Source organism: Schistocerca serialis, chromosome 4, assembly GCF_023864345.2.
Source record: "Schistocerca serialis cubense isolate TAMUIC-IGC-003099 chromosome 4, iqSchSeri2.2, whole genome shotgun sequence".
NCBI classification, from domain to species: domain Eukaryota; kingdom Metazoa; phylum Arthropoda; class Insecta; order Orthoptera; family Acrididae; genus Schistocerca; species Schistocerca serialis.
Genome location: NC_064641.1, coordinates 297,570,786 through 297,583,585, shown reverse-complemented (window position 1 = coordinate 297,583,585; position 12,800 = coordinate 297,570,786).

The window sequence follows — 12,800 nt, the reverse complement described above, 5'->3', positions numbered from 1 at the left end:
ACTGTTGTTGGTAAGATTGTTGGATAGGCAACCTTCAGAAGTGGTAAATGGACTAAAACAAGGAAAAGATTCTAGTAAACATGGGCTCTAAAATGCATACGTTAAGAGCTACTAGAACTTGTTCGTCTTCGATAGTGTGAAACACTAAACAAGTGCCCACAGCTCTTAGAGGTATGCATTTTAGACCCATGTTTATTTGACATTTAATTCTTGGTTTGGTCCACACTAGCACCTCTGAAGTTGCCTACCCTACAACCTCAGCAACAACAGTACTGGTACATGTATTTTACTGTCAGAATCACTTTCGCATGTAACTTTCGACTCAGTCTTTCCGGACCAGGGTTCCTTACGTCAAACTGATACATTTATCCTTCTCCCTCATCTCTGAGAGTCTGTAGCATCTTTACGGAATCACCCCAAGACGTTGGTTGAAACTGATTCAGGTGTTACAGAGCCATTCTGGAATGTAAACACACGTTTACACTTTATCTGTGAGTAAATTGAAGATGGAGGGGGGGGGGGGGAGGGAGGAAGGAAAGGAAAGGTATTACTGATGTCAACTGCAACGAGACATTACACGGGATCAGCGACGACCAGTAAAACTATGTACTGGACCAGGATTCGAGCCTGGTATCTCCTGCTTACTAGGCAAGTGCGTTATCCACTGTGCCATCCGGGACACAGGGTTGTAGAATATCCACAGACTGTCACCGAGCGCCACCTATCCTCAATCTGTGTCCGTTGCCTCCATGCTTACCACTCTGAGATTCCCTCAGGAGGTCGGACACATTTGTGCATCTGCACTGAAGCATGTGGATGACTGGGTGGTGCTGTTCTTTCGGACATGTCCGATAGGACATGCGGATAGGTGGCACTCTGTGGGAATATGGGTGTGCTGTGAGACGTGCTTTGATAGTTCATGCAATTGTGATAACAGTGTGCCCCAGATGGTGCAGTGGTTAACACATGTGTCTAGTAAGCAGGAGATCCTGGGGTCGAATCCCAGTCCGGTACACATTTTCACTCGTCAGCACTGATTCTGCATAAATTTCCCAGTGACATCAGTAACCCCTTCCCTTTCCTTTCCTCCCCTCCCCCTCCCTCCGCCTTCAATTTACGTATACTGTATCAAAGTTGTGGATTCTGCGTGGTGTCTGTGGTGTCACCGCCAGACACCACACTTGCTAGGTGGTAGCCTTTAAATCGGCCGCGGTCCGTTAGTATGCGTCGGACCCACGTGTCGCCACTATCAGTGATTGCAGACCGAGCGCCGCCACACGGCAGGTCTAGAGAGACTTCCTAGCACTCGCCCCAGTTGTACAACCGACTTTGCTAGCGATGGTTCACTGACAAAATACGCTCTCATTTGCCGAGGCGATAGTTACCATAGCCTTCAGCTACGTCATTTGCTACGACCTAGCTAGGCGCCATTACCAGTTACTATTGATACTGTGAATCATGTAACGTCAAGAGCGACGTTCACCATTAATGGAATTAAAGTTAAGTATTCCACCAGCTACGTCCGTTTTTTCTCAATTCTAATTTCCTTGTCCTGTTACAGACCTCACGCCTGCCTGCGTGAGCTAAAACGCGTGCCTTTCGGCTTCCTCTAGTAACACGATGTTGGCTCTCCTGCCAACCACAACAGTGTCTGTGCTTTCAGACATGTCTGAAAGAACAGACACCAGTAGTTTACCTGCATCAGATTTTTCACAGACTTCACTGTTGTCACATTTCGCCCCCTGCCCCACTTCCTGTGACTGTGTGTGTTGTTGCTAGTTCGCCCCCCTCCCCCCCCCCCTCTTCCCTCCCCTATTCGCCTCCAATGCAGGCCAACTGCCCTGTACATAAAATTACGCGGAATTCAATAATTGGTGGTAACTTCAAAAACAGCTCAGTTTCCCTACATATAAAATAATGTAAACCATGATTGTGGACCTAGCCACGTTCTCCTAAGTGTAAACTTTTGGGAAAAGCAATGTGGGGAGTTAGCCTATTGGTTGAAACTGCAAAATGATGGAAGCAGGTCACTTGCACTAAGTATAAAATCCAAAATGGCTGACCTGGGAATATGGGCATAAGCTGCGCTGTTGTGGAAATACAAGCATAATGCCATGATGTCACAATCCAAGATGGCTAATCTGGCGGATTCTGGCACACCCTACTTGATTGCCAGGCCATTTATGCTAAGTGCAGAATTCGGTTCTGAGTTTAAAATGGTAGAAAATAAAAATTAAAAAAATCATTGGTTTTCCTACGATGTTCCAGACCACTTGTGCTATGCTTATACAAGAACTGCCACCACTGCTGGTATAGGATAGGAACAACTGTGTTTCTGATTAACAAAGACCACGCAGAGATGAGCCTTGAATTTGTAGGACAGTGCCAGGCTGAACTTCCTCAGTCCCCACCAGGTTGGACCGTTGCTGCAAATTTGCGCCGTCGTTATCAGCCAAGCAGGACCAGGCAGTTTTCATCCAACCCAGTTACCCAAGATTAACATTTTATGATAGGATGTGAACAAATGCGCTCCATAAACAATTTTGTCATCTTTCTGATGGCGCCATTTAAACAATTTAACCTACCACACTTACCCTAAATTGATCCTAAGTTTAAAATACCTATGAATTAGTTTATCCTTATTTTAAAATGTTAGGAAGCCCTCTGGTTATCTGAATTAGATCTCTTTCACTAGTAGATCATGTTTGGTTGTCAAACACTTCTTGCTGTTGTGTGTAGTACGATAGATCTAGGGGAGATCTGCACATTGTAATATATCAAGATATCAGTGTGTAAATGGAACAGTAATGGCATGGCAGAGCCACCTGTGGTTTGCTTAGAAAAACTATGAGGGTAGCTGAAAATTAAACCCTCCGAATTTTTTATGTAAAAACTCTTAAAGCGTTCTAAACAAAGGACATGTAATTAGTATTCTACACATTTATTCTTTATCTCTACATATTTATATCTCAACATAGTCACCCTGGTGATGAGCACATTTCTCGAAATGAGAGACCGATTTGTTGATATCCTCACTTGTGGTGGGAGGAAACAACCTGTATTGGGCGAAAGATTTGCATTCCTCACTGTATGATGCAGCCAGCTCCTGCTGCTCTGGAATCATACTGGGGAGATGAAATTGGCCATATACATTCAAGACCATCCAGTCCACTTGAGCATCTAATGGTAGTTATAAAAACGAAACGCAGAATATAACTGTCTGATGTTTGTGGTAGTGGAGCCCATCTCTTAGACCGTAGGAGTGTGCTGCAGCACTGGAGACGTGGCGGTGGTAGCAGTGTCCAGGAACAACGCAGGTTACTCCAGCTATGGAATGTCTTAACTTTTCTATTCCTCTAATGCAACAGGATGCACTTTTATTCTAATGTGTTTAAGTCTACAATCGTGCAGTCCTAGGAATACACCAGAAAGCATACACACTGTGGTGTGTATGCACTGTCTTAGTGGACAAAATGACTGTTGCTATCTGACTTGGAATACTACACCTGGCTCTATGTCACGTCAATCTGAGACTTGGAATAGGAGCACTAGCCCAACTTAGACGTCGTAATCCAAATCCTTTAATACAAGATGGCGATCGAACATGACAACCAGGTATACTGGTCCATCAGTGAGAGATGTACCTACACATATGCACCTACTGCAGGTGAGAGCAGGCTCTCTGTAGCAATGAATTCGGAGGCAGTGTGATGTCATTCTGTGCTCTCTTAGCAATACTGGCGTTGAGATACAGTGGTCTGTCAGCTTGAGACGACGTCTCCAGTGCGACATGCAACCTAGCCTAGCACTGTCTGGAAGGCACTGCACAGCGAAGTGTGTTGGAGTTGACACACGATGGCATCCACAAGTCGACCAATGATCAGCGTGGCGCGATATGGCATGCAGCGGTGTTCAAATAAAACTGCTACTGAATATCTCTTCTATTTATTTCCCCTCAACTACTTTCGACAGTGACGAGAGTTCAACAGCATGCAGGCTGCATCAATGAGCTATTCAATATTAAGTCTGGGATGAGTTCTTTATAGTTTGACAAGAGTAGACTCCGTGTCTCTTTAAAATTCTGCAAGTGGATTTTCGAATTTTACTCTCTGCCATTCAGGTTAAAAAACAAGTGTGTTCTTTTTCATGTTTCCCTTCATTTTAACTCCAGTCACACAGACTGTGGCTACAGTGCTGTTACAACAGCATACTAGCATTGGGATCGGAACTTCTATTCTCCGGTTCATTTTAGGTTATTGGATCAGCAGTTTGTGTGTGTGGTGTCTTTCTGGATGGAGCAGCTTCTGGTGCATGTTGGCCCTAAGTGGAGGGACTTAGCGTGATGGCGGACTTCTTGACTGGTCTGCTGACTGTGAACTTTCTGATAGTGGAGTATGGAGGTTGAAACACGTATGTAACATAGCAGCGATGGCGAGGCATTGTAGCATCTGTGACCAGAGAGTTTGCGCTTGACCGCGCGAGTGTTGCGAGCGGTCCTCAGTCTGTCAGTCAGTCGTTGCGAGTCTGTAGCTCTGTCTAGTTGAGGGCAGTACTCTGTCAGTAGTCGTCGCGTGCTGTACGCTAATAGTCGTCATGCAGAGCGGTCGGTCAGTAGTAGCAGCCCAGTGCGGTTGTGTGATGTAGGCGGTCGGTAACACTGGTCAAGATGCTGAATGAGGTATACTGATAATTAATATAATCGTTAGATAATGTAAAAATTTATTTATTGTAATTATTCTCGAACAAGTGCCCCAATAATAATTTTATTTCAAAAGCATTTTTTCAAAATTTTAATTTTTATTGAACTAAAAATTTCGTTGCACTTCCCATTTCATTCCACTTCTTTTAAAGAAAATTTTCAGTAAAATCACAGAAAAAAGGAATATTATTATTTGCAATGCAGTTCCTCCAAGCCGTGCGCAAAGATAAGAGCAGAAATTTGACATCCAGTTATACTGAGGTAAGAATCTAATTCTGATTGTTTTACACAGGGCCAAAGACCGATGTTTCGGTTTAATTGAATTTTCTTATCACTGAATGGACTTTAATTTTTTGCTGAAGAATTTATAGTTGAGTCAGATTGCGAATTTCACATTTTTGTTGCCATTGTCAGTACATTTGATTGTGGGCAGGTTACGCTTAGCGCAATGTCCATTGGCATTCATAAATAATATTTCTGTCTTGTAAATTTTTGTGGGGAGGTTACACTTGGCGACACCCAGTCCAGGATCGTATTTCGTTGAGAGTCTTTTGAACAACAGTCAGATGTCTGCTCTTATTTGCTTAGATATAATTAGGATTTGGCGCAACGCTTTTACTAATCTTGTGACTTTCTCTCTACAGGTCAACGGCAATTCGTTGCTCTGTTGTATTTGTGTTGCTTTTGCATTGTGCTTATTTATTTTGTGAAAAATTTTGACTACTGTAAAAATGCCGCGAAAGACTGTGAATAGTGTATCGCGAGGTATTATGAACGAAATTACCGACTCAAACAACTTTACCGATAGGACATATGACACGCAGTGTAATGATGACAATCCTGCGTTCACTAACAATCAGTGTATTCCAACCACTAATGATGACTTTTGTCTTAATGATGAACAAACGAACTCGGTTATGTCCTCTGTTGATTTGACGACAATCGATGACGCGGGACGCTCTATTGTAATGAGCGCTGCCCAGCTTAATACACGCGATTTGGAAAATTCAAGTAACGTACAGACAAATTTGTCTAGTGAAAATGAACAATGTACTGAAAGTAGGACGGATTTATTTAATTCCGAAATAATGTCTGACAGTGTACATTCGACTGACAAACTTTTTTCTAAATCTCAGAATAACCAAATGGTTACAGTAAGCGAGAAAGTTCCAGATCCACTATTGAACAGCACAGAGAATAGAAATGCTAATTTTGAATCGGATCCAATTATGGCATTTTTGCGGCAAAATTTCAAACAGTTTAATGAAAAATTTAATAAAAATGACGAAAATTTCAAACAACTTAGCGAACAGGTCAGACAACAGAGGGAAGATAACAAACAAGATAACGAAAATCTCAAACAACAATTTAGTGAACAGGACAAAAAATTTAATAAAATTGATGAAAATTTTAAACAACTTAGGGAACAGAACAAACAAGATAATGAAAATCTCAAACAACACTTAAATGAAAAATTAGACGACAATTCCAGACAGCTTAGTGAACAAATTAGAGCCGTTGCCGCGCAGTGTCATGACACTAAGGAACAGTTGCGCACGGAAATTGAGGCTTGTTCACGAAAAAATAGCGAAGAAATTAAGTCTGTTGCGCAAGAATTAAGGGAAATGCAAACAGCCGCAACAGAAACACTCAGAGACGAAATTAGCGAAGTCACTAAACAATGCTCTGAAAAAGCTACACAATTACGGGACGAGTTTAAAGCAATAACGGTAGAACTTTCGCGCACAATGGACGCAAAGATAGACGCGAAATTCGAACAGCAGAACACTCAGATTAACGAGCGCTTTAATCAGCACATACAGAACAGTGATACGCGTTTCCGCAAATTTATTCAAGATCAAAACAAAGTAAAACGACAAGTCATGGAATCAATCACTGCACAAAGACAAGAGGACAAACGTAAAATGTTCGCGAAGGCGAAGACGTATGTAGACAATAATATTACTACAGTGTCCGACAAATTTAATACCATAGAACAATTGAACGCGGAATTACGGGATGAGATTTCTGATCTTAAATCAAAAACAGATACACACACAGTAAATATTCAAACAGTGACAGACAGATTCGAACAATTAGATCTAACACAGGATTGCGATGTCGTCAAATCTGACGTTAAAAAACTGAATGAAACTACGCGTAAATTGCAAAAACAGATTAATGCGTCTGATTCTAAAACCGATGATCAGGTTAAAATACTGACTGAAAAATGTGATGAATTGGCCAGTCGTATTGATGTTATCGAAAATACTAATGACAATAAATCAGACGATACTGCACCGATTTCATTTAACCAAACACCTGAATTTCAAAACTTACAACAGACAATTAATGAGATCGATTCATCTAACAATACGTTACGTAGAAAACTATCAAGTTTACAACAAGAAGTAACAGAAATGAAAAACACTTCAGTGAATAACACATCACAGCAGACGCCACTTCGCGAACATCCGTCAGACTCGCGCAACACGTATAATGTGAGCAATTTACAGAGACTACGAGACGTAAAATCCGAAAAGCCACGCGACTTAAAATCTGAAAAGCTACGTAACTTGAAATACGAAACGACACAGACGAACAGACTTTCACACAAACCTGAACGTGTTCTCAAATTCAGTGACGAGAGCGTTGATAATAAGCAATTTGTATTTGTAAGAAAATGTAAAGAATTTAATAATGACAGAACACAGGTACACGCTTTGAGGTGTATACGACAATTTGTTTTTATGCTTTCACCGCTATTGCGTGTAATGCAGAAACTAGCTTTGAACCAGATGCGACAATTTATTTTTGTATTTACAACAGCATTGCCTGTAATGAGGAAACTTGAATTAACATGGATACAACTATTTGCTTTTGGATTTATACCGCAATTGCCTGTAACGCAAAAGCCAAAATTTATTTGCAGTGCGTAAAAGACCTCAGGGGATTCATTACGCTTTAATGAATATGTGCCGTAGCGAGCATAGGGCCCCGAGCTGTAGTAGTGCTGTTTCATCTTTAGTTTTCTGCACTACTGCCTTCTCTTCTACTATCCTTTATATCTATCAAAACTGCTCTTTAACTATTGCTCTACGTAGTATTAAGAAACGTGTAAAGAAAACCCGATGTGACAAAGTTTTGCTGAAAGTGACAACATTCTTTAGGCACTCCAGAACCAGCGTAATTTTAATAACGGATAAAGTCGTAATCATCAGTATGTGTAAAATTTTCAGCAACAGGAATCACATTTTGGTAACAATAGACGTTTTCCACCACAACAGCATGAAAGTCAGCCGGTGGGAATACATAACCAACAATGTAATGCACAAGGTCAACCAGGCTTTAATGTTCCGCCGCGTGCGCATATAGTCCAAGATCCAACAAATAGTAACGTACGGCAGCAAGGAAACAACTACGTACAAAGAAGACAATATTTCAATTCCTATCGTAATGCACCGTATAGGAATGACTTTCACGACAGACGTAAAAACGATGAGCACAATTATCAGCGTACATATAACAACAGTCGGTCTCACCAACAGCAAAATCATACGCAAGAACATATTCTCATGAATCAACCCGACAGTAGGTACCATCCATAGCGTAATACGTCAGTAAGAAATAACAGAGCAGTTCAAATAGTCGAAATGCCACAGCATCCTCCCGGAAATAATAACACGTACGATAGATTTTGACCAGATACAGCACAGTTTGCATATTACAGTAACGCAAACATTACTTTTGACACGCAGAATTTTGTTCACGAGAATGTTATTTGAAACATGCTTTGCTGAATGCTCCACTTTTATCGCACCCAGATCTTACCAGAAATTTTTCCATTGCTACCGACAGTTCCAACACCGCTTTGGGCGTACACATTTTTCAGGAAATTGAAGAAGATGGCTCTATAGTAATTAAAAACATCGCATTTGCAAGCCGCATTTTGTCACCCGCTGAACGAAATTATTCCGTTACAGAATTGGAAACATTATGTGTTGTATGGGCTTTTACGAGATTTCGGCATTTTCTTTATGGCAGACATACTACAGTTTACACAGACCACAGAGCGATACAATTTTTACTTTCGGCTAAATTCACACACGATAGATTAAGTAGATAGAAACTATATTTACAGGAATTTAATTTTACAATAGTTCACATTCCCGGCACGCAAAATGTTATAGCAGACGCACTATCGCGTTCTCTGAGCAACAATCAGCAAGACGTAGCAACCAACTTCTGCAAAGCAGATTTCAGTGTCATGTACATTCAACAAGTAGCATTTGAAAATTTTATTTCGTCGTCATTACAGGACATAGCACGAGAACAAAATAAAGACAACGTGTGGAGAGAAATTAAACACCTTTGGGTAGATAAGAATAATGTAACGATTAGGAACCACTACACTATACGCAACGACATTCTGTTTCGCCGCTCTCATCCTGACAGCAACAATTGGTTATTATGCATTCCTGACGAACTGGTTAACAAATTAATCTGGTACACTCATTTAAGTTACGCACATTACGGAGCACGAAAGTGTTTTCTTATACTGAGACAGAACTGTTACTTTGCCAACATGGAGAAACGTATACGACGAGTTTTAGTGTCTTGTAAAATTTGCCAGAAAGCTAAATCAGACACCACTTCACATATTCCTCCTTTATATCCCATTATACCTGTTAAATTAAGACACATGGCCGCAGTAGACATTTTTGGTCCGATTCCGAGAACTAACAGAGGTTTTTGCTACATTTTTGTCGCTGTTGAGCTCACTTCAAAATTTGTTACTTTCACTCCGTTACGCAAAGCTACTGCTGAAACTGTTTCGAAAGCATTTGTAAAACATTTTCTATCTCATGTAGGGCATGTAATGAAAGTAATTTCTGACAATGGGTCTCAATTTCGTAGTAGCGTATGGACACGCATGTTACGAGCCAGAAACATTTCTCCGATCTATATATCCAAGTACCACGCTTCTTCGAACCCCTGTGAAAGATTAATGAAAGAAATTGGTAAGCTGTGCCGAATATACTGCCACAAAAGACATATTGATTGGGATACACACATACTCTCATTCCAAGACGTAATTAATTCCATTCCAAATGAATCCACTATGCTATCTCCGTCTGTTATACTGAAAAACGTTGAACCACCAAACAAAATTAAAGAATTAGTAGAATTCCCCAAAAGTCGTCGCCTACGACACCACGAAATAATTGACATTGCGCTGAACAACATCAAACGTGCCGCAGAGCGCCGGAGAAGACAGCAAAAACAGGTTTGTACACGCCGCGACTTTCACGTTGGACAGAAGATACTAGTACGTACACACTATTTATCCAGCAAATTAAAAGGTAAGTGCAGTAAATTTGAACTTCTATACGCAGGTCCATATCGGATTCGCAGCATCCCTCACCCCAATGTTGTACACGTCGAAACTTTGAGAACCAGAAAATCGAAAGGCAACCACTATCTCAAACATTAAACCGTTTATTGAATGAAGAGACTTTATGATTCAACACACTATGATGTCATTTATTAATGCAATCATTTCACTTGACTAATTACTGATGATTATCGCATTTTTTCTTGGCAAGTGCCCGGCAAGGTAAGGTTAGCAGGTCGCTTTTTTTGTCGTTACACATCAGACCGTGCATATTTTTCCAGATGAACTTACGTATTTTATGACTAATTATGCAATGTTAGCTAATGACATGTTAATTTCATTACATTTTTTTTTCCATTAAAGTCTTTAATTCTCGCCTCTATACAAGCTGAACACAACGAACGTCACATTTTGTCTTTTTTATGTACGATTGTATTCCAGTTTTGTTTGTATGCACTGTGAAATAGTTAAGATATAACACACACCAGTTGACTTTGACATTTTTTTGCGTTATGACATCTCAACATTGTGACTGTTTTACATTTTTTGCTGCTGCATTGTATTATTCTGTGTACATTTTCACATCTGAACACTGTCAATGTCTTTGACATATTACGTTTTCTGTCATGTTATGCTGTATGCTTAATTGTGTTACCATAAACCAGTCATTATTTAGTAGGTATATGATTTAAATGCAAGACATTAATCTTTGTTCATGAATTTCAGAAAGAAATGATGCGTGTAAGAGATAAATTCAACAGAAATGGGAATTTCACCTATGGAATAAACGAAAGAAGATGCAATAACTTTATGAGGAAGAGTAAATGGATCAGGATTAACAAACATTAACAAGAATATACTATACTCATCGTAGAATAGCAGTCTTAACTATTTTTTTTTTCAGAATACAAGGTGATTGATGCAGGCTGTCAGACTGAACTACACATCTTAGTTTTAGTGATGAAATATGCTAGAGATAAGGAATAGTTATGTAATGAGTAATGAAGTGATTTTTTTTTTTTGCAGATGATAATGAATGCTGATGAATAATGATGAAGGATATGGTATTATGAATAATGAAGTTTTTCTTTACAGATGATGATAATGGTGTTATGATGAGATATATAATGAAGTTTTTTTTTCTTTACAGATGAGGATAATGTTGAAGTTATGTATTTATGCTATGTAGTTATTTAAGTATTTGTTGCAGTTTGCTTTGACAGCAGGTGTTATATTGCATAGTAGGATGACGGAAAGTTTTGGAAAGGACAGCTATGGAACACATTTTATACACATTTCACTACCTGTTAATTCGAAGTTCACTACTTTTCAGCATAGTGTGCGTTTCTTCTTTCAGGTCAATAATCCATTTTGTATTTTTTCAGAAGTTTTTCATGATACTTACTAAACCTGTTATTTATTATACCTTTTCTAGTACTTGCATTTTTATATTTTACCCATTTGTGTTTATCATTTATAAATGTGATCACATATACTGCCTTGTTACATAACCTTGGTACAGCTGACTCATGACATTAGCTATCCTCATTTGCAGCAATAGGTCAAAAGCAAATAGTGTTATGCGTCAGCAATTAATTATCGATCCCAACGCAATGCATTGCTAACAAAAAAAAAAAAAAAAAAAATGTATTACCAGTCCCAAGTAGTGATACCAGTTGGAGAAAATTCTGAATAATACTGATTAGCTCTGAATAGTATGTCACTTGAGTAATGACTTCTTAATGAGACAAAAAAAAGTATATATATAAAATAATGCTTTGTCACTAGCTAATAACTGCCAGTGTTTATTGTAATGAGACTATTTATAATGCCCATGATTATTAATGCTATGACTGTAATTAACTGATTTTAATAATGACTTCATAATGATCTGAATACTACTGAATGAGGAACACTGTTTATTGTAATGAGACTACTTATAATGCCCACGATTATTAATGCTATGACTAATTAACTGATTTTTAATAATGACTTCGTAATGATCTGAATAATATTGAATGATGAACTATGTTTTATTATATTCAATACTTGCTGGCCACTGAGTGCCAATAATTAATGTCACTCCACGAATTGTTATTAATTATGCCATTGATTAGCTCTTGTTTCCAATGTTGATACTTTGTAACCAGAAAGGAATGCGACTGTTTAATAATGCTTTGTAATTAGGAGAAGACTAATGATTCTTACTTTTGGAATGACAAATGATTAATTAACGACAAATGATTAACTGTAATTAGACAAATGATTAATTAACGACAAATGATTAATTAACTGTAATTAGGAAAAGGCTAATGATTATTATTGGAATGACAAATGATTAATTAACTGTAATTAGGAGAAGGTTAATGATTCTTAATTATACTCTGTAACTGAAAAGAATGCGATTATTTCATAATACTTTGTAACCAGGAAAAGAAGGCTACTGATTCTATGTAAAACAATTAATGAACATTTTTCTGTAATACTACATACTTGGTACAGAAATGTTCAATAACTGGGCTATGAATGCCACAAACTGCTAATTAAGTCTGTAATTGTCAATATTATGTGACATAATGTCCTTCACCTCATGAGTTAACTACCCTGAATTACTGCAATGTCCATTTGTCCTGTTTATCCTAGTGATCATGGAGCACTATATTTGGTTTTTGCACTAATTCTACGTTGGTGTGCCTTGTAAGAGCG